General features: G+C 39.2%; 1 non-coding gene across 1 annotated transcript; it reads right to left on the reverse strand.

Moving 5' to 3' along the window:
* Positions 1–1273: 1273 nt before the first annotated feature.
* On the reverse strand, positions 1274–1380 carry LOC114404605. The gene has a single exon (XR_003665053.1). It is a non-coding gene; the product is annotated as a small nucleolar RNA R71 (small nucleolar RNA).
* Positions 1381–23171: the final 21791 nt, after the last annotated feature.

Genomic DNA, 23171 nt, shown 5'->3' on the forward strand with positions numbered 1-23171 from the left:
GCTCCGTTGCCGGGGAGCAGTGTCCAAAGGTTCATAATAGCTAGCTAGTGTTGTGTGTTTAATCCTTTCGTGTTTTATGTTTAATTGTTAGTATTGTGTTAGTATGTGTGTTAGTGTTGTTTAGTGTCCTGGTATTTTGTTTAGTGTGTGTTCTGTTTCAATTTTCCCATTAAGTGTTTCGCTTGTTTCAGTCTTGGGTGTTTTGCTGTGAATAGTGTTTTGCGACGGACTTAGCGACCACTTTTGCTTGCGGCAAAACAGAGTAGTAGTAGAAATCAAGTAGAGACGGATTTTAGCGACCACCCATGCTGAATTATTTGAGATTTTTTGTTTTAGTAGCTAGGGTTGTTATTTTTGGCTGAATTTTTTTGGGGTAGAAAAAAATTTCCTACGGCCGACTGAGGTCTCCATCTTCCAAAAATAGTGATTCTGTCAAAAGTTTTTTATTTTTCAAGTTTTATTCACTTATTTTTCTTAACCTACCATTTTTAGCTTCCATAGTTAGACTTTGAATTTTTGCCTTAAATTTTTTGTGCTATCTTCTCATCATTTTATAAGGTTGCTCACAAAATTTCAAGTCATTTGGATATCATTTGAGGGTAGCTGTAGTTCAAACTTGCACTTTTATTTCCATGACAAGGCAACTAGTTGTGCATGCTGAATGTAGTGTATGACTAGAGGCAATCCATCTGACTTACAACCCTTTGATCCTGAGATAGATAGGACATTTCATAGATTAGTTAGGCATCATTTTATACCTTTTGATCATCCTGAGCATTCCATTACTGGTGAATCTGTGCATTCTGTTATTGGTGATTTTGAACATCCTGATTTGGAGCATTATAATTTTGAGCATTCTGATTCTGAGCATTCTGATTTTGAACATTTTGAGAACATGGCACAACCTCCACCCCGTGAGAGGACTCTAAGGGAAATGGCTGCACCTGATTTCACCTACGAAAGCTTGTGCATCCAATACCCTAATGAGGATGTCCCATATGTTCTTAAAACTGGACTGATTCATTTGCTTCCAAAGTTTCATGGCCTTGTAGGTGAAGACCCGCACAAACATTTGAAGGAATTTCATATTGTCTGCTCCACCATGAAACCCCCAGATGTCCAAGAGGACCACATATTTCTGAAGGCTTTCCCTCATTCTTTAGAAGGAGTGGCAAAGGACTGGCTGTATTACCTTTCTCCAAGGTCCATCACGAGCTGGGATGACCTGAAGAGAGTATTCTTAGAAAAAATTTTCCTTGCTTCCAGGACCACAGCCATTAGGAAGGATATCTCAGGTATTAGACAACTCCGTGGAGAGAGCCTGTATGAATACTGGGAGAGATTTAAAAAACTATGTGCCAGTTGCCCTCACCATCAGATTTCGGAGCAGCTTCTTCTCCAATATTTTTATGAAGGACTCAGTAATATGGAGAGAAGTATGATAGATGCTGCCAGTGGTGGAGCCCTTGGAGACATGACTCCTGCTGAAGCCAGAAATTTAATTGAGAAGATGGCTTCCAACAACCAGCAGCTTAGCGCCAGAAATGATGCTATAGTCATTAGAGGAGTGCATGAGGTAGCAACAAACTCAACTGCATCATCTGAAACTAAGAAGCTTGAAGGCAAACTGGATGCATTGGTTAACTTGGTAACCCAGCTGGCCTTGAACGAGAAATCTGTACCTGTTGCAAGGGTCTGTGGTTTGTGCTCCTCTGCTGACCACCATACAGACCTTTGCCCTTCCATGCAGCAACCTGGAGCAATTGAGCAACCCGAAGCTTATGCTGCAAATATTTACAATAGACCTCCTCAACCTCAGCAGCAAAATCAACCACAGCAGAACAATCATGACCTCTCCAGCAACAGATACAACCCTGGATGGAGGAATCACCCTAATCTCAGATGGTCTAGCCCTCAGCAACAACAACAGCAACCTGCTCCTTCCTTCCAAAATGCTGCTGGCCCAAGCAGACCATACATTCCTCCACCAATCCAACAGCAGCAACAACCCCAGAAACAGCCAATAGTTAAGGCCCCTCCACAACCTTCCCTCGAATAACTTGTGAGGCAAATGACTATGCAGAACATGCAGTTTCAACAAGAGACCAGAGCTTCCATTCAGAGCTTGACTAATCAGATGGGACAATTAGCTACACAATTGAATCAACAACAGTCCCAGAATTCTGACAAGCTACCTTCTCAAGCTGTCCAAAATCCCAAAAATGTCAGTGCCATTTCATTGAGGTCGGGAAAGCAGTGTCACGGACCTCAACCCGTAGCACCTTCCTCATCTGCAAATGAACCTGCCAAACTTCACTCTACTCCAGAAAAAGGTGATGACAAAAATTTACCTAACAATTTCTGTGCAGGTGAATCTTCTTCCACAGGTAATTCTGATTTGCAGAAGCAGCACATTCCCCCTCTTCCATTCCCTCCAAGAGCAGTTTCCAACAAAAAAATGGAAGAGGCAGAGAAAGAGATCTTGGAAACATTTAGAAAAGTAGAGGTAAATATACCTCTGCTGGATGCAATTAAGCAAATTCCAAGATATGCTATATTCTTGAAGGAGCTGTGCACTAATAAGCGGAATCTTAAAGGAAGTGAAAGAATTAGCATGGGCAGAAATGTCTCCGCATTGATTGGTAAATTTGTTCCCCAAATTCCTGAAAAATGTAAAGATCCAGGTACATTCAGCGTACCTTGTATTATAGGGAATAGTAAGTTCGAGAATGCCATGCTAGATTTAGGAGCTTCTGTTAGTGTTATGCCTCTGTCTATTTTTAATTCTCTATCTCTAGGTCCCTTGCAGTCAACTAATGTGGTAATTCATTTAGCTAATAGAAGTGTTGCCTATCCTGTTGGTTTCATAGAAGATGTCTTAGTTAGAGTTGGTGAACTGATTTTCCCTGCTGATTTTTATATTTTGAATATGGAAGATGGATTTTCTCAAGGATCAGTTCCCATCATTCTTGGCAGACCCTTTATGAAAACTGCTAGAACTAAGATAGATGTTTATGCAGGCACACTATCCATGGAGTTTGGTGATATAACTGTTCATTTTAACATTCTGGATGCTATGAAATACCCATCTGAAGATCTTTCTGTATTTCGTGCTGAAATAATTGGCCATGTTGTTGATGAATACATGACTAATCTTTACTCTAATCTGCATGCCTCTCACTCTTCATGCATTGAGTCTGAAATTGTACTTGATCATATGTCTGAATTTGATGCTGAGAGTGAATCTGAAAGTGATATTGATTGCATGTCTGGTGGTGGTGTTTTACCTCTTGAGATTGATTTTATAGAGTCAGATAGGACTAACCATGTTTCAGGAAGTACACATACCTCTGACTTTCTTTATGAGGTACAGGCTGAGAAACCATCTCCTTCTACCACTATCCAGCCGACCACACCAAAATTGAAGCCTCTGCCATCAAATTTGAAATACGCTTACTTGGATGATAGCAAAAGTTTTCCAGTGATTATATCTGCCTCCCTTGCTGATGAGCAAGAGGAGAAGTTGTTGTCTGTTCTCAAGAAGAATAAGAAGGCTATAGGCTGGACCCTGGCGGACATTCCTGGTATTAGCCCATCCACATGTATGCATCGAATAAATTTAGTGGATGGAGCTAAACCAGTAAGACAGCCACAGAGAAGACTCAACCTGGTGATTCTTGATGTAGTGAAGAAGGAGATAACCAAGCTTTTGCAAGCTGGAATCATTTATCCTATCTCCGACAGCCAATGGATGAGTCCCGTCCAGGTAGTCCCGAAGAAGACCGGCCTCACAGTGATCAAAAATGAGAAGGAGGAGCTAATTCCTACTCGGGTGCAGAACAGTTGGAGAGTTTGCATTGACTATAGGAGGCTGAACCAAGTTACCAAAAAGGACCATTTTCCCCTGCCATTCATTGACCAAATGCTTGAACTCCTGGCAGGTAAATCTCACTACTGTTTCCTTGATGGTTTTTCTGGTTATATGCAAATTACTATTGCTCTTGAGGATCAGGAAAAGACCACATTCACCTGCCCCTTCGGCACTTTTTCCTATAGGAGGATGCCTTTCGGCCAGTGCAATGCCTCTGGTACCTTCCAGCGGTGCATGATTAGTATTTTCAGTGATTTCTTAGAAAATTGCATAGAGGTGTTTATGGATGATTTCACTGTATATGGATCCTCTTTTGATGGTTGTTTGGATAGTTTGGAAAAAGTTTTGAATAGATGCATCGAAACTAATCTTGTTTTGAATTTTGAAAAATGTCATTTTATGGTTGAGCAAGGTATAGTTTTAGGGCACATTATTTCCAAACAGGGTATTGAAGTAGATCTTGCAAAAATTTCTGTTATTTCACAATTGCCTTACCCCTCTTATGTGCGAGAGGTGCGATCTTTTCTTGGTCATGCAGGATTGTACAGGCCCTTTATAAGGGATTTTAGCAAAGTTGCCCTTCCACTGTTGAACTTGTTGCAAAAGGAGGTGGAGTTTGACTTTAATGACAGATGCAAAGAGGCTTTTGATTGCCTCAAAAGAGCGCTGACTACCACCCCCATCATCCAGGCACCCGATTTGACAGCCCCTTTTGAGCTTATGTGTGATGCATCAAATTATGCTTTGGGGGCTGTCCTCGCTCAGAAAATTGATAAATTGCCCAGGGTGATATACTATGCTTCTAGGACTTTAGATGCTGCCCAAGCGAATTATACTACTACTGAGAAGGAGCTTCTAGCCATAGTTTTTGCTCTTGAAAAATTTCGATCTTATTTGCTTGGTACCTTCATTATTGTTTATACTGACCATGCAGCTCTAAAGTACTTGTTGAAGAAGGCTGATTCTAAGTCTAGGTTTATCCGATGGATGCTCTGGCTCCAAGAGTTTGACTTGGAGATTCGTGATAGGAGCGGAGCACAAAATCTAGTTGCTGATCATTTGAGTTGGATCGAATGTGTATCAGATGCGGATTCGCCCATTCGGGATGATTTCCCAGATGATCATTTGTATATACTGTATAGTATTTCTGACTCTCTTTCTACTCCCTGGTTTGCTAACATTGTCAATTATTTAGTTGCTTTTGTTTTTCCTCCCTTAGCATCTAAGGCCCAAAAAGATAAAATTAAAAGTGATGCTAAGCATTTTATTTGGGAGGACCCCTATTTGTGGAAATTGTGCAGTGATCAGGTAATTAGACGATGCATTCCAGATCATGAGACTGACTCAGTCCTGCAGTTCTGTCATTCTTCCGCACTGGGAGGTCATCTGGGTGTTCAAAGGACAGCCCGCAAAGTGTTTGATTGTGGTTTTTATTGGCCCACCATCTTTAAAGATGCGTGGAAGATCTGCAGCACTTGTGAGCAGTGTCAGAGAGCAGGAAATACACTTACATGGCGACAACAAATGCCTCAGCAACCTATGCTATTCTGTGAGGTGTTTGATGTCTGGGGTATAGATTTCATGGGTCTTTTTCCTGTCTCTTTTGGTTATGTTTACATTCTCCTTGCAGTTGACTATGTTTCAAAATGGGTTGAAGCCAAGCCCACTAGAACTAATGATGCTAAAGTTGTTGCAGATTTTGTCAAGTCTAATCTGTTTTGCAGGTTTGGAGTACCTAAAGCAATTGTTAGTGATCAAGGAACTCATTTTTGCAACAGAACAATGCATGCTCTTCTTAAAAAGTACGGGGTGGTACACAGGGTATCCACACCATACCACCCCCAGACCAATGGATAGGCAGAAATTTCTAACAGGGAGATCAAGAGAATTTTAGAGAAGATTGTCCAGCCAAGCAGGAAAGATTGGAGTACCAGGCTTGATGATGCTCTCTGGGCACATCGGACTGCCTACAAAGCACCATATCCTTAAGGAATTTTGGAGCTTTGGAATTGTTTTGGGAATAAGTGTGGGGGTTTTTGTTTCATTGAATAACATGTTTTGTTGGCCATGCTTCATGATATATTTTAAGCCATACTTGATGTACATTGCATATTGGTTAAATGTTGGACATGCTGAATATCATGTTGTTTCTCAAAGGCTACAGAGTAAAAAAAAATTGAAAAAGAAAAAGAAAAGCAGTAAAGTTGAGTGAATAAGATCTTAAATGACAAAAGAATGATGAGACTCTTGGTTCTACTCTTTATGTTTAAATTTTATCTTTACTTCTTTTTATTTTTTTTATGTTTTCTTATTATGCACTTATTCCCCATTGCTCCTCTATTCCTTTGGGATTCAGCCACTTATTCCATATTTTTCCATACCTTGTCCTTGGCCCCATTACAACCTTAAAAGACCTTTTGATCCTCATGTGCTTGTGTTTATGGGTTGATTGTCAATTTTAGAATCATGCCAAGTTTATGTGGTGTTTGTTTTCATGGGTGCTTTGAGGGTAAATAGTAGCCTAAACACTTGAGAGATAGAGTGTATATCTTGTGAGGCTTTATCACTTTTCATTCTTGAGCTGATTAACTATTTTGCCATGATTGGGTTGCTTGGATGATTTTCATGAATGTCTTGACTTTTCGGATCTCCTTATGTTAGATGTTACCCATTCCTTTCATTCCTTGATGTTCATTGAGAAATATGTGAATGTTTTCGTTTGTCTCTCTTTGATATCCTTGAATTTTGTTCTTTGTTTCCTTTTGCCCAGGAGTGCAAAAGGCTAAGAATGGGGGGTTTTGATGTGCCATCATTTTCTTCTATTTTCTAAACCCTTTTTGCACCATTTTAATTATTGATTGGTCTTAATTGTCAATTAATTAGGCAGTTTTATTATTTGGGCTCATTTAGCTAATTTGATGTTTTTAATCTAATTTCAGAAATTAATGAAACATTGGGCTTAATCCGAATTTTGGTTGTGGACTTGAAGAGGGCAAATAAAGCAGCGCTTACCTTAGTTAATTTCTTATTAGGAAATTTCGCAATTTTATTTTATGTGGTTCAGTGTTTATTTCGTTTTGGGCCAGAGTATTGTAATAGGGTCCAGTGACTTTGAGTGACTCTTTTTAAATAGCAGCCTTGGGATTCGTGCAGGGCATTCTGTTATGTTATTCATTATTCAGAGCTTTTGTTTTAGGGTTTTACGTTTTCTGCTTTGATGCTACTGTTCACGTAATGCAATTTTACATTTTCTACTTCTAATTACAATTTCGTTCTTGTTTCTTCTTCTACTTTCATTTACATTTCTGTTTTCATTTTCGTTTCTGTCCCATTTAGATTTCTGTTCATTTACATTTTTGTTCGTTTACGTTTCTGCTTCATGTTTCATTTACGTTTTCTGTTTGAATCTATGGAAGGCTAAATATTCTGGTGTTGTTTCCTTTTGAGGACGAAGCCCAGCTCTCTTTGAGGTTTCGTTTATAATGTGGTTTCCTGGCAGTTTTCCCTTCACCAGTTAACCCAAATTCGTGAACATTAATCAGTGCACGCTTCGTGTTCGATTAATTGCCTCTGAGCCTAACTTGTGTTCATGCTTAATGGACGAAGGGCTAACTGGTGTATGTGGTGCCTAATCACGTATTGACAACCCTAAGTTGATTTTCGCTTAGTAAATTGAAATAGGGTTGGATTAAGTGGTTAACTGTTAGGGACAAATTCTCCATGACCCAGGATAAGAGAATGGCTTCTGAATCAGAGGAAACAACCCATTTTTAATATTAGTAGTTTCATATTCCAATTTACTTATTCTGCTCTTTAATCACAAAACAAACAAACCCCCCCAATCGTTATTGTTACTGCGCAAGTATATTATGAACATTTGGTTTGTCATTGCTCGTTGGGAAACGACCTAGGATCACTTCCTAGTTACTGCATTTTCATGTTTATTTGATTCGGGTACGGCCTCGATCAGCGTTCTTCACTCGTTTCTGATATAAACGCCCGTGACTCATGGCGGCCAAACGCTTGCCTTCTATGAGATTAAGCTGATCGAAATGTGCTTGGGCCACACACTACCTATGAGATAAGGAAATCAGACCTACGTAGTTTTTGGAGAACTAAACGTTGGTTAAGTTGTTTTTATCCTTTTTTGCAATATATATTTTGACTGAACAAAAGGTCGTTTTAAGGCGTTTGGACCATTAAACGATCTTTCGATTCTTTTGGAAGGAGAGAAAACATTAAGGCATTGGACCATTAATGATCTCTTGGTTTTTTGGAAGAGGTGACAAAGTTATGTGTTGATTTTAGGCTTTTAAAAGTCCACGTTTAACCAATAAAAGCAAAGAGGACCATTTCAAGGCGTTGGAACTTAAAATGATTTTAGGTGATGACAAAAGCTTGATTTGTGAGTTGATTTTAGCCTTAGTTTCACTTTGGTTTATTAGTCAATTCGATTAAAAAAAATCTCAAAGAAAAACGTCCGATTGATTTTTTTTTATTATTTTATTTTAAAGATATTTTTTTATTATTATATTATTATTTTGTCTCTTTTTGGTTTTAAACGTGGTTACGGCGTGAAAGATCGCTCGGATTTTATTCTAACAAAGATTAAAAGATATTACAACTCAAATGATCGGTGGAAATTTATTTTATTTTTGATTTAGGCGAGAAAACGACTTAAATAAATGGTTAAAGCACGTCAAAAGGGGTTACGAAAAGCAAACAAAATAAAAATAAAAGCAAGCGAAACATGTAGGGACCACTAAGAGCACATAGAATGAATTGAAAGGTTCGATTTCGGGAACTTACCGGTTGAAGACCGAAGAACGACGAAGAACGAACGAAGAACGATGAAGAACGATGGAAAACCTTCATGAAATCGCCCACGGAAATGTCTCGGAAGTGTTACGGAAGTGCCTCGACTTGGATTTTCTTCACGGAAACATTTTTTCTCACAAATTTCAAGTGAATCCCAGATACCAGGAGGGTTGAACGAATTTGCTCTGCCCTATTTCCCCTATTTATAGGGGAAAAGAGGGAGGTGGTTGCCGCCCAGCTCGCCCAGGCGAGTTGGGTTGCTTCCACCAGAAGGCACCGCCTTCTGTTGGAACACCCTGGAAGGTCCAGGTGGGCCTGGTTGTTATTTGCACACCCCTATTTACTAAATACAGCCCCCTTTGCCCTTTTTTGCTGATTCTTTTTCTGTAACGTTACGGAACTTTACGAATTATGTAACGATACTTGTTTTCTTTCCGTAATGTCACGAAACTCTACGGATTACGCAACCATCCCCTCTTTGACTTCTGGAATGTTACGGAACTTTATGGATAGCGCAATAATGCTTCCTTTCGACTCCCGACATGTCACGAAACTTCACGGATTGCCTAACGATGGGTGTCAAGTACCTCAAAGCGATCAAGCGAAGGTCGCATCCCACCAAACAAATGGTCCCCGGACGAAATTAGGGTATGACATTAGGCAATATATGTATATACATCAAGCATGGCCAACAAAAACATATCATCCAATGAAACATACCCCCCCCCCCCTTCACACTTATTCCCAAAACAATTCCAAAGCTCCAGAATTCCTTAATGGTAGGGTGAAATCATGGTTTTTCACTTAAGGCTTGTAATGAGCTTCAAAACAAAGAAAAGGGAACATAGGCTCAAAGGGGCTAGCAAGAAGTATCAACAAGAGTAAAACCAAGGCTATTGTGAAAGCAATCAATGGGGCAAAACATCGAATAAAATAGATGATGATGGCTCAAATTCTCACCAAGGGTAAATCTATCACTTTCAATTCGAGCTTTCAAAACTAACTCGACATGTAGAGAAAAACAAGGATTCAATTCACAAAATGCCAAGAAACTCCTATTTCAAAAACAATTACCCATTACCTGTACATAACCTATAATTCAAAGAGAACATGCAATGTTGTACACAAAACATAAAACCAAAATAACAAAATTAACCTAGAGAAAAAAAACTAATAAAATTAAACTAGAATACCCAACAAAATTAAAGAACAATCTCCCCCCCCCCCCCCTCACACTTAAACAACACATTGTCCTCAATGTAGCACAATCATAAGATCAAGAACAATCAATAAATTTGGACAAGTGCAATAAAAGTAAAGAAGGAGACAGAAAAAGAAAACTCCCTAAGACATGGCGGAAGAGAAGTAGGGTGAAGTAAGGAGGTCTCCTCCACCACTACATCCACTAAGGAGGGATTTGTGAGGAATGGTTTCAGCCAGTGTCCATTGACCTTGAAGCCCTTGTCTGTGGATTCACTTTTGATCTCAATTGTACCATAAGGAAAAACATTAGTCACCACAAAAGGACTAATCCACTTTGACCTCAACTTACCACTCATGAGTCCGAGCCTAGAGTTATACAATAAAACTTGTTCTCCAACCACAAAGTCCTTCTTAGCTATCAAACTATCATGGAACTTCTTGGTCTTCTCCTTGTCGAATTTGGAATTCTCATAGGCTTCTAAATGGATCTCATCTAGCTCACTTAGTTGCAACTTCCTTTCCTCTCCAGCCTGATCAATAGAGAAGTTGAAGGGTCTTTATAACCCAATAGGCTTTGTGCTCTATCTCTACAGGAAGATGACATGCCTTGCCAAAGACAACCCGATAAGGAGACATTCCTATGGGTGCTTTGTAGGCAGTCCTATGCGCCCAAAGAGCATCATCCAGCCTGGTGCTCCAATCCTTTCTGTTCAGGTGCACAATCTTCCAGATTTGTCAGGAATGGTTTCAATCGGTGTCCATTGACCTTGAAGCCCTTATCTGTGGATTAACTTTTGATCTCAACTGTACCATAAGGAAAAACATTAGTCACCACAAAAGGACCAATTCACTTTGACCTCAACTTACCACTCATGAGTCCGAGCCTAGAGTTATACAATAAAACTTGTTGTCCAACCACGAAGTCCTTCTTAGCTATCAAACTATCATGGAACTTCTTGGTCTTCTCCTTGTAGAATTTGGAATTCTCATAGGCTTCTAAACGGATTTCATCTAGCTCACTTAGTTGCAACTTCCTATCCTCTCCAGCCTGATCAATGGAAAAGTTGCAGGTCTTTACAGCCCAGTAGGCTTTGCGCTCTATCCCTACAGGAAGATGACACGCCTTGCCAAAGACAACCCGATAAGGAGACATTCCTATGGGTGCTTTGTAGGCAGTCCTATGTGCCCAAAGAGCATCATCCAGCCTGGTGCTCCAGTCCTTTCTGTTAGGCTGCATAATCTTCTCCAAGATCCTTTTTATCTCCCTGTTTGAAATCTCAGCCTGCCCATTAGTTTGGGGTGGTATGGAGTTGAAATTTTATGCACGACCCCATACTTTTTGAGCAAGGCATACATGGATCTATTACAAAAATGGGTGCCTTGATCACTAACGATGGCTCTAGGGACTCCAAACCTGCAAAACATATTAGATCTAACAAAATCCACAACAACCTTAGCATCGTTAGTTCTGGTGGGTTTGGCTTCCACCCATTTTGAAACATAATCAACAGCAAGGAGAATATAAACAAAACCAAAAGAGACAGGGAAAGGCCCCATAAAATCTATACCCCAGACATCAAACACCTCATAGAATAACATGGGTTGTTGAGGCATTTTCTGTCTCCATGAAGGTGAGTCGCCTGCTCTCTGACAAGGCTCACAAGTGCTACAGATTCTTCACGCATCCTTGAAGATGGTGGGCCAATAGAAACCGCAGTCAAGCACCTTGCAAGCTGTCCTCTATATGCTAAGATGGCCACCTGGTGCGGAAGAATGACAGAATTGCAGGACCGAGTCGATCTCATGGTATGGAATGCATCTCCTAATAAGCTGGCCACTGCTCCACAAATAGGGGTCATCCCAAATATAATGTTTAGCATCGCTCTTAATTTTATCATTTTGGGCTTTAGATGCTAAGGGAGGAAAAAGAGAAGCAACCAAATAATTCACAATATTAGTAAACCAGGGAGTGGGGAAGGAATCAGAAATACTATACAAAACGTACAAATGGTCATCCGGAAAATCATCCCGAATGGGTGTGTCCTCAGACACACGCTCAATCCTACTCAGATGATCAGCCACGAGGTTCTGCGCACCACTCCGATCATGGATCTCTAAATCAAACTCTTGGAGCCAAAGCATCGACTTGATCAATCTAGGCTTTGATTCAGCCTTCTTCAATAGGTACTTCATAGTTGCATGGTCAGTAAAAACAATAACACGAGTACCAAGTAAATATGAATGAAATTTTTCAAGAGCAAAAACTATCGCTAATAGCTCCTTCTCTGTGGTAGTGTAATTTGCTTGAGCAGCATCCAATGTTCTAGAGGCGTAGTAGATCACCTGAGGCAGCTTATCAATCTTTTGAGCAAGGACAGCCCCCAATGCGTGATTGGATGCATCGCAAATTAGCTCAAATGGGGCTGTCCAATCAAGTGCCTGAATGATAGGGGTTGTAGTCACCGCATACTTGAGGCAATCAAAAGCCTCTTTGTATTGGTCATCAAAATCAAACTCCACCTCCTTCATGAAGTGACATTTTTCAAAATTCAGCACAAGGTTAGTTTCAATGCATCTATTAAGAACTGTATCCAGACTATCCACACATACATCAAAAGAGGAACCATAAACAGTAAAATCATCCATAAACACATCTATGCAAGTCTCTAAAAAATCACTGAAAATGCTAAGCATACACTGCCGGAAGGTACCAGGGGCATTGCATAGGCCAAAGGGCATCCTCCTATAGGCAAAAGTGCCAAAGGGACAGGTGAACATGGTCTTTTCTTGATCCTCAAAAGCAATATGAATTTGTAAATAACCATAAAAGCCATCAAGAAAATAGTAATGAGACTTACCTGCCAAGCGCTCAAGCATTTGATCAATGAAAGGCAGGGGAAAATGATCTTTTTTGGTTACCTAGTTCAGTCTCCTATAATCAATGCAGACTCGCCAGCTGTTCTGCACTTTTGTGGGGATAAGCTCATCCTTTTCATTCTTGATCACTGTGAGGCCTGTCTTCTTAGGAACCACTTGGACTGGACTCACCCACTGGTTGTCAGAAATGGGGTAGATGATTCTAGCTTGTAAAAGCTTGGTCACTTCCTTTTTCACCACATCTAGAATGACGTGGTTGAGTCACCGCTGTGGCTGCCTCACTGGCTTAGCTCCATCCTCTAAAAGTATCCTATGCATGCAGGTAGATGGGCTAATACCAGGAATGTCTGCTAAAGTCCACCCAATGGCCTTCTTGTGCTTTTTGAGCACTAGCAACAACTTCTCCTCCTGCTCAGCAGCAAGGGAGGCAGAGATGATGACTGGAAATTTTTCCTTGTCCTCCAAGTAAGCATACTTGAAGTTTGCTGGTAAGGGCTTCAACTCTGGTGTGGGTGGTGGCTGAACAGTGGGAGGAACCAGGGTAGGAGAAGAAGAAGGTTCCTCAGCCTATACCTCATAAAGCAAGTAAGAAGTATATGTACTTCCTGCAACATGGTTAGTGCATTCTGACTCTAAAAAATCAACATCAAGAGGTACAACACCCAGAAAATCAGAACCAGACTCAAATTCAGATTCATTCTTAGCATAAAAATCAGATACATGATCAAATTCAAACTCAGATTCAAATTTAATGCATAAGGAATGACAAGTATGCAGATCAGATAAAAATGGATGTTTCCTACCATGAAGAACAGAATCAAAATCAAACATATAATCATCAACAATCTGATCAATTATCTCAGCACAAAAAACAGAATGATCCTTAGATGGATGTTTCATGGCATCAAGAATGTTAAAATGAGCAACAATATCACTAAATTCCATAGACAATGTGCCAGCATAAACATCTATCTTGGTTCGGGCTATTTTCATAAATGGCCTGCCTAAAATAATTGGAATTGAAGCATGGGAAAATCCCTCTTCCATATTAAGAACATAAAAATCAACGGGAAAAATAAGCTCACCAACCCGAACTAGTACATCCTCTATGAAACCTGTGGGGTAAGCAACACTTCTATTTTCCAAATGAATCACTACATTTGTAGATTGCAAAGGTCCAAGAGATAAAGAATTGAAAATGGACAGAGGCATGACACTAACTGATGCTCCTAGATCTAGCATGGCATTCTCAAATTTATTGTTCCCAATAATGCAAGGTATACAGAAAGTACATGGGTCCTTACATTTCTCAAGAATGTGAGGAATAGATTTACCTATCAATGTTGACACATTTCTACCCATGCTAATCCTTTCATTACCCTTGAACTTCCTTTTGTGGGTGCACAGCTCCTTTAGAAACTTGGCATATCTTGGAATCTGCTTGATGGCATCCAGCAGAGGTATGTTCACCTCTACTTTCCTGAAGGTCTCAAAGATCTCCTTTTCCGCTTCTTTCATCTTTTTGTTTGGAATTGCTCTAGGTGGGAATGGAAGAGAGATAGGAGGCTGTTGTAAGTCAGAATTTCTAGAAGAAGGTCCACCTGCATGAAAATTTTTGTTAGGAAGCTTTCTCTTTTGTGCAACTATCTTATCCTCTTTTTCAGTTGTAGAATGAAGCTTGACAGGTTCAGGTGCAGGTGCTGCTACTGATGGAGGCACTTGAATTTGGTTGCCAGAACTCAAGGTTATGGCACTCACATTTTTTGGATTCTACACAGTTTGTGAAGGCAATTTGTTAGAATTTTGGGACTGAGCTTGATTCATCTGAGTAGCCATCTACTCCATCTGATTTGTCAAACTCTGAATGGAAGCTCTTGTCTTTTGTGCAACTATCTCATCCTCTTTTTCAAGTGTAGAATGAAGCTTGACAGGTTCGGGTACAGGTGCTGCTACTGTTGGAGGCACTTTGAATTTGGTTGCCAGACCTCAAGGTTATGGCACTTACATTTTTCGGATTATGCACAGTTTGTGAAGGCAATTTGTCAGAATTTTGGGACTGAGCTTGATTCATCTGAGTAGCCATCTGCCCCATTTGATTTGTCAGACTATGAATGAAAGCTCTTGTCTCTTGCTGAAATTGCATATTCTGGATGGTCATTTGCCTCACTAACTCTTCTAAGGAAGGTTGAGGAGGGGCCTCAGTCGCTTGTTGTCTTTGTGGTGACTGCTGCTGTATTGGAGGAGGAACATATGGCTTGCTTAGACCAGCAACATTCTGAAAAGGAGGGACAGCCTGTTGTTGTTGTGTTGGAGGACTTGTCCATCTCAGATTTGGATGACTCCTCCAACCTGGATTGTATCTATTGCTTGAAAGGTCATAATTATTCTGTTGTTGTTGGTTTTGTTGCTGAGGAGGTCTATTATAAATGTTTGCAGCATAAGCTTCAGGTTGCTCATTGACTCCAAATTGCTGCAAAGAAGGACAGAGATATGTATGGTGATCTGCAGAAGAACATAGACCACAGACTCTTGCAACAGGTGCAGATTTCTGATTCATGGCAAGCTGGGTTACTAGGTTAACCAAGGCATCAAGTTTTCCTTCAAGCTTTTTATTTTTAGTAGATGAAGATGAATTTGTGGCTACCTCATGGACTCCTCTAAGGACAATAGCATGCTTTCTTGCACTGAATTGTTGGGAGTTGGAAGCCATCTTCTCAATCAAATTCCTAGCTTCAGCAAGGGTCATATCACCAAGATCTTCACCATTGGTAGTATCAATCATACTCCTCTCCATGTTGCTAAGTCCCTCATAGAAATATTGAAGAAGGAGTTGCTTAGAAATCTGGTGGTGGGGACAACTTGCACACAATTTCTTGAATCTTTCCCAGTACTCATACAAGCTTTCTCCACTAAGTTGCCTGATGCCTAAAATGTCTTTTCTGATGGCAGTGGTCCTAGATGCAGGGAAGAATTTCTCCAAGAACACCCTCTTAAGGTCATCCCAGCTGAAAATGGACCTGGGAGCAAGGTAGTATAGCCAATCTTTTGCCACTCTCTCCAGAGAATGAGGAAAAACCTTTAGAAAGATATGATCTTCTTGGACATCAGGGGGCTTCATGGTGGAACAAACAATATGGAACTCCTTAAGATGTTTATGAGGATCTTCACCTGCAAGACCATGAAACTTGGGCAGCAAATGTATTAGTCCAGTCTTGAGAACATATGGAACACCCTCACCAGGATATTGAATGTACAAGCTTTCATAAGTGAAATCAGGTGCAGCCATCTCCCTTAGAGTCCTCTCACGAGGTGGAGGTTGAGCCATGTTCTCAGTATAAAAATTAGTAGTGGAATGCTCAAAATCAGAATATTCAGAATCACCCTGAACATAATGCTCAAAATGCATAGAATGACCAGGATGCACACTATCCCTAACTAATCTATGAAAGGTTCTATCTATTTAAGGATCAAAGGGTTGTAAATCACCTGGATTGCCCCTAGTCATGCACTATATGCAGCAAATAATGTGTTTCTCAACAGCACCTAACAAGGGGGTAAAACTACAGCTATACTCAAACGATATCAAAATGAGCTGAAATTTTGTGAGGAACACCCTAAAATCATAAAAAGATAGCACAAAAATTTTCAAACAAAAATTCAAAGTCTAACTATGGAAACTACCTAAGCAAAGTTTAGAAAAATAAGACAATAATACTAAAAAAATAAAAAATAAAACTTAGTAAACGGCTGATTTTTGGAGTTTGGGAGACGACAACTAGCGTCACAGTATGGGAAATTTTTTTCTATCCCAAATGCATATACAATAATAGTTATTCTGATACCCAGAGCAAAAGTTATGGCCGTTTTAAGCTTCGCTAAAAACAAGTTCCAAAAATTTTTGTCTCTCTCAAATAATGTCACACCAAATGCTCCTGGTATTTTTCGCACAAAATATGGATCAAAAGAAGCTACCACACAAAAATTCAGCCAAAATTAACAACTCTAACTATCAAAACAAAAATCATTAATTAAATTGCAAAATTCGTCGCTAATCATTGTTCAGCACTGTTCACAGCAAAACAAAAGGCTGAATCAGTCGCTAAAACAGTCGCTAAACAGGGAATGCAACTGAATTGCAAAACAAAATAAGATAACTAAACACTATTATGAACCTTTGGCCCACTGCTCCCCGGCAACGGCACCAAATTGGATCGAGGTCGTACCCGAATCAAATAAACATTAAAAATGCAGTATCTAGGAAGTGATCCTAGGTCATCTCCCAACAAGCAATTGCAACCAAACGTTCATAACAGATTGTAATAAAACGGTAACGAATTGGGGGGGTTGTTTGTTTTGTAAATTAAACAGCAAGTAAATTTTAATTATAAAATATCAGAATTAAAACACGTTGTTTCCCCTTGATTCACAAGCAAGTCTCTTATCCTAGGTTACGAGGATTTATCCTTTATCAGTTCAACCACTTAATCCAACCCTAAATTAAATTACTAAGCGAAATTTAACATAAGGCATTCATTATGTGATTAACCAACACATACACCAATTAGTCATGAACGAAACTGATCATTAAGCATGAACGTAAATTAAGCACAGAGACAATTAATCAAGCACTAAGCATACATGGATTAATAGCAACAAATATAGAGTAATTGGTGAAGAGGAAAATTGAGCAGAATGCAATAGTAATAATAAAACCTCAAAGAGAGTTGTGCTTAATCCTTAAGAGAAAACAATGCTGGAGACTTAGTGATGCAATCCTACCCCGCAAGGGCATTGGATAGAAGACTCCAAGTAGATTGGGCCAGAGATCCAAGGGAAGGCCCTAGGGTTCTCATGAGCCTTAGGGTAGATTTTGAGCCCATGGGCTAAGTATGAGCCCGCTTATCTTTGTAAATATTAGAATAGGTTTTTCCTTTGTTTGGGCCTTGTATTTTGGCCATTCTAGTAGTATAGGGTTTTAGCCTTGTATTTCGAGGTATTTTGAGTAGTCTTTTGTAGTAGAGATTTTTTTTGTATTTTCATGTATTTTGCCATAGGGGTGAGCTTAGTTATTATAGGGGGTGTGTGGCTAAGCTCTAGCTTCTCATCTCAATGAGGTGAGCTTAGCTATTAGAGAGGTGTGTATAGCTAAGCTCTAGCTTCTTTAGGAATCTTCTTAAGGAAGCTTCTCAAGGAGGTGAGCTTAGTTATGAGAGGGGTGTGTGTAGCTAAGCTCTAGCTTCTCAAGGAAGTTTTCTCAAAGAAGTTTCTCAAGGAAGTTTTCTCAAGAAATCTTCTCAAGGAAGCTACCTAGTCTATAAATAGAAGCATGTGTAACACTTGTTGTAACTTTGATGAATGAGAGTCTTGTGAGACACAACTCAAAGTTCAACTTCTCTCCCTTTTTCTTCCTTCAATTTCGTGCTCCCCCCTCTCTCTTTCTCTTCCTCTTTCTTTTCCTCCATTGAAGCATCCTTCCCAGCTTTTTATCCAAGGCTCATCTTGGTGGTGAAGCTCCTTCTTCCATGGCTTATTCCCTAGTGGATGGCGCCTCCTCTCACCTCTTCTCCTTTGTCTTCCGCTGCATATCCATGGTGGAAAATCACCATTAAAGGACCTCATTGAAGCTCAAAGTTCCAGCCTCCATAGAAGCCCCACAAGCAAGCTTCTATCAAGTGGTAATTAGAGCACAAGAGCTTCAAGTAGGTGCTCCTTAAACCTCCATTAATTTTTTGCTTTACCTTCTCTTCCATCGTTGTTTCTTCATTTTTCTCCATGTATCTCCTCACATGTCTTGTGCTAAATGTTGCTAACATGATTCTTTAGAGTTTCCACCGATTAAAGTTGCTATCGAAGCTAGATTTGATTTTCTATGGTTCAAATTGTTTGTTCTTGTTCTTGAACCATGAATTGTGTTGAGTTTAGGTTCCTTTGAGTTTTGTCTTGTTATTTTTTGTGGCTAAAACCTAAACCATAAAATTCTTACAAAAACATTAAAGTAGAAGAAAACCTCAAAAATCTAGAGTGACTTGTTCACCTATTGTAGTTTTGTCATAGAAGTCATGTCTAGTCATGAAACTTGTCACATAAGATTTCTTATGTTGTGCTGAATTTTATTTTTCTTGTTTCTTTGTCTAACTCATTTTTTCATGAGTGTATCAAATTCTTTTATCCTATTAGTTGATTTGAGTCAAATCTTTCATGTTAATCCTTAACATGATCATGCAAAATTCTTAGAGAGTCTTTGATTGTGAACCTTTTCTTTAACTTTTAAGTTTCCTTATGATTGTGTCTATTGTGAATTTGAGTTTTGATGATTAAATTGCTGGCTGAAATGTTGATCCTAAGTGAATATTGAACTCCTAAAACCGTGGTAAAAAATCCTAGTGAGTTCAACATACGTAGGAAGGTTGAAAGTAAGCCCAAGGCAATCAATATACCATGCTTAAAAAAAATCGCTGGTGCTGGCAGCTTGGATATACAAACTTGTAAAAATTACTGAGAATTGGTTACTTCGAATTTTGAGCTGAAATGTTTACTGAATTTTCTAGACATCTGGAGAAAAGTTATACAAAAAGAGTCAAGTGACTTGGAGAAAATTAAAAAATAATAAAAATCATACAAGTTGGCAGAAAAAAAAATAGTATCCAGAAAAAAAAAAGTGAAAGGAAAGTGTGCTTGTTGTTTTGGCTCATAATTTATTCTATAATTGGTGCCTATTTTATGCCAATCTTAGTTCCTAAATTTCAATTGAAAATTAGTGTGAAAACAAGTTCCAAAGCTAGAGGTTTGTTGAGTCTTTTTTTTTCAGTTTTTTTTACTCTACTCTAGAGCCATTCTAAGTTTCTCTTTGAGTCCTAACTTGCTTCTATGTCTTTTTCATTGTTTTAATTGTTGAATAATCGTTGAAAAATTGTCTTGTTAAAACCCCATTGGTTTAGCTTTCATTTCTTTTTCTTTTTAGTCTTTGGTTATTGCTTGTCTCTTTGTTTCCTTATTTGTGAGTTGCCATATAGGGAATTGGAAAGGAGGATTGGTGCCATCCCTTGAAGAATTTGAGTCAAGAAGCAAGGGGCCAACCACCTTAAGAGCTATTGGACTAAGAAACACTCCAAATTGAGTGAATCACCAAAGAGAGAACAACCACCAAAATTGAGGACCGTTTTGTAATTTTGTAATTTGCAATTTACTTACCTTCATTGCTTTCAAGTTTTGTAACAAAAAGACCTTTCATTGGAAGTGTGTTAGGAGCCTCCAATAGGTTACCAAACTTCCATTTGTGTGTAATAATTTTATGCAATTTTTCCTTAGAATAGTGAGTGTTTTGTTGGGAACCTTGAACGTGGTCATCCAAACACTCTTAGGATTCGCCTATTTTACATTTCTTGCTTACTTTCATAGCTTACTTCCTTTACCTTCCATTGTCAAACTGCCTAGATAGCTTTCCTTTTACCAATTAGTGTTTTACCTTATCTTTCACACCTCTTTTAGTGTTTATTTGGCTAGTTTCAACCATAGTTTCTTTTACCTTTTGTTTTCAAACCTCCAACAAGAAAGAGCCACAACTTAGGAACCAACATGAGTCATCATTCATCTAGTGTTAATGGCAAGGGTACTAGTCATAAAGACCCTTTATCTAGAATCTTAGATGAGTTGAGTTCCCTCAAGTTATGGAAAGAAAAACAAGAGAGAAAAGAAAAAGGAAAAAAAAGAGTGGAAGAAATAAGTCAAGATGAAAGAAAGAAAATAAGAGAGGAAGAAAGAAGAAAAATAATGAAAGAAATGAAAAGAGAAAAACATGCCTCCTATAGTAGTCATAACTCTTGCAAGAGCCTAAGTGAAGAACTTCGTGACTATTACGAAGGAAGGCATAGGTCACATCTTAGACCTCACTCCCATAGAAGAGAAAAGGAAAGAAAGCCTCAAGAGGCTAACATTAACCTCCCATACTTCCATGGGAAGGACAATGTAGAGGCTAACTTAGATTGAGAAATAAGGGTAGAGCAACAACTTAAAAAGAAGTCTACTTTAAAATCTTATGGCTCTCACTCTTATCCAAAGAAAGACCAAGGTCAAGGCATCTTAGGGGTGACACCTTCTAATCCCAAAGATGATGAGGGGAAGACAATAGAAAAGCAAGCCCCTAAGGCTAGTATGCAAGAGAAAACTAGCTCTATAAAGTGCTTTAAATGTCTTGGAAGAGGACACATTACTTCTCAATGCCCCACCACAAAAACCATGATTATGAGGGGCCAAGACATTTATAGTAGCCAAGATGAGGCTACTACTTCACCTTCCTCTAGTGAAAGTGAAGAAGCAAAAGGGGAAGAATCTAGTGAAGAAATCTACACCCAAGAAGAAGGACAACCATTAGTGGTTAAAGAGAAGTGTAAGGAGGTAAGTGTCTCCTCCAAGAGTTTAGCTAAGAAGGAAACTCATTTTACAAAAAAGACAAACATTAAAGAAACTTTCCCTCTTAGACAACCTCCACATTTTCTCTTTTGCAAAAAGACACTTGCTAGCATTGCCACACCTCTTGGGCTTGAGTTTATTCCTCAAGTAAAGAAGTTGTTGGATGAGGGTTTGGTTCGCAAGAGCTTAAATCCTTGTGCTTTGTTGGTGCCCAAAATAGGTATTATTAGGCACCAAGTCCCTAAAATAGGTGATATGATGAATGTTTTGAGTGGTGCAACCCTCTTTTGTAAAATCACTCATACACCTAACATCTTCATGGTGTGTGTACATAGAGACCCATTAGGTAGGTTTGTTCTTATTTTTGGTTTTAATACAAACTTAGGTACTCATATGGGAAACCTTAGGTTTCTCATACTTTTTGGTAGGAATAATCCACATGAAAATACATAAAAAGGTATGTTTTATTGCATTACTTTTCTTAATTTTTCATATAGTGATCAAGGGGTTCCCATGAACCCTAAGAGAATAAAGGTCATTCCTGAGTGGCCCACTCCACCAAGTATAAGAAAAATTTGGGGCTTCCATGACTTAACAAACTTTTATAAAAGGTTTGTCCCATATTTTTCTATACTTGTAGCACCACTCATTGAGTTGGTGAGGAACCATGTTCCTTCATGGAAAGATGTCCATGAAAGGGGTTTTCAGACCTTACCTTACTTCAACATACCAAACACCACTAATACATATGTTTTTTTTCTTTTTACAGGTGTGGAGGGAAGGAGCCCAGAGTATGAAGAACCTCAAGATTTGAGGTCAAATCCTTTCCAAGGTGGAGGGAATGATGCAATCCTACCCCGCAAGGGCATTGGATAAAAGACTCCAAGTAGATTGGACCAGAGATCCAAGGGAAGGCCCTAGGGTTCTCATGAGCCTTAGGGTAGATTTTGAGTCCATGGGCTAAGTATGAGCCCGCTTATCTTTGTAAATATTAGAATAGGTTTTTCCTTTGTTTGGGCCTTGTATTTTGGCCATTCTAGTAGTATAGGGTTTTAGCATTGTATTTCGAGGTATTTTGAGTAGTCTTTGTAGTAGGGATTTTTTTTTTGTATTTTCATGTATTTTGCCATGGGGGTGAGCTTAGTTATTATAGGGGGTGTGTAGCTAAGCTCTAGCTTCTCATCTCAATGAGGTGAGCTTAGCTATTAGAGAGGTGTGTGTAGCTAAGCTCTAGCTTCTTTAGGAATCTTCTTAAGGAAGCTTCTCAAGGAGGTGATCTTAGTTATGAGAGGGGTGTGTGTAGCTAAGCTCTAGTTTCTCAAGGAAGTTTTCTCAAAGAAGTTTCTCAAGGAAGTTTTCTCAAGAAATCTTCTCAAGGAAGCTACCTAGTCTATAAATAGAAGCATGTGTAACACTTGTTGTAACTTTGATGAATGGGAGTCTTGTGAGACACAACTCAAAATTCAACTTCTCTCCCTTTTTCTTCCTTCAATTTCGTGCTCCCCCCTCTCTCTTTCTCTCCCTCTTTCTTTTCCTCCATTGAAGCATCCTTCCAAGCTTTTTATCCAAGGCTCATCTTGGTGGTGAAGCTCCTTCTTCCATGGCTTATTCCCTAGTGGATGGCGCCTCCTCTCACCTCTTCTCCTTTGTCTTCCGCTGCATCTCCATGGTGGAAAATCACCATTAAAGGACCTCATTGAAGCTCAAAGATCCAACCTCCATAGAAGCCCCACAAGCAAGCTTCCATCACTTAGCCCGCCATTAATCAATAGCAAACGAAATTGTAGTAGAAAACAAAGAAAACTAAAATTATTCTCCAAAACAAAAAAACTAAAACGAAAGAGAGAGAGCCTAAAACTAGAACCTTGGTGTTGTTATATAGTTCTCAGCCTCAAAGCTTACAAATCTGTTTTAAGTCCAAGCCCATAAATAAAACAGAATCTAGATAAGATAAGATAAGATAAAATCTAGATGAAATAATATCTAGATGAAA

The sequence above is a fragment of the Glycine soja genome, unplaced genomic scaffold (assembly GCF_004193775.1).
Source record: "Glycine soja cultivar W05 unplaced genomic scaffold, ASM419377v2 tig00104729_1_pilon, whole genome shotgun sequence".
NCBI lineage: Eukaryota > Viridiplantae > Streptophyta > Magnoliopsida > Fabales > Fabaceae > Glycine > Glycine soja.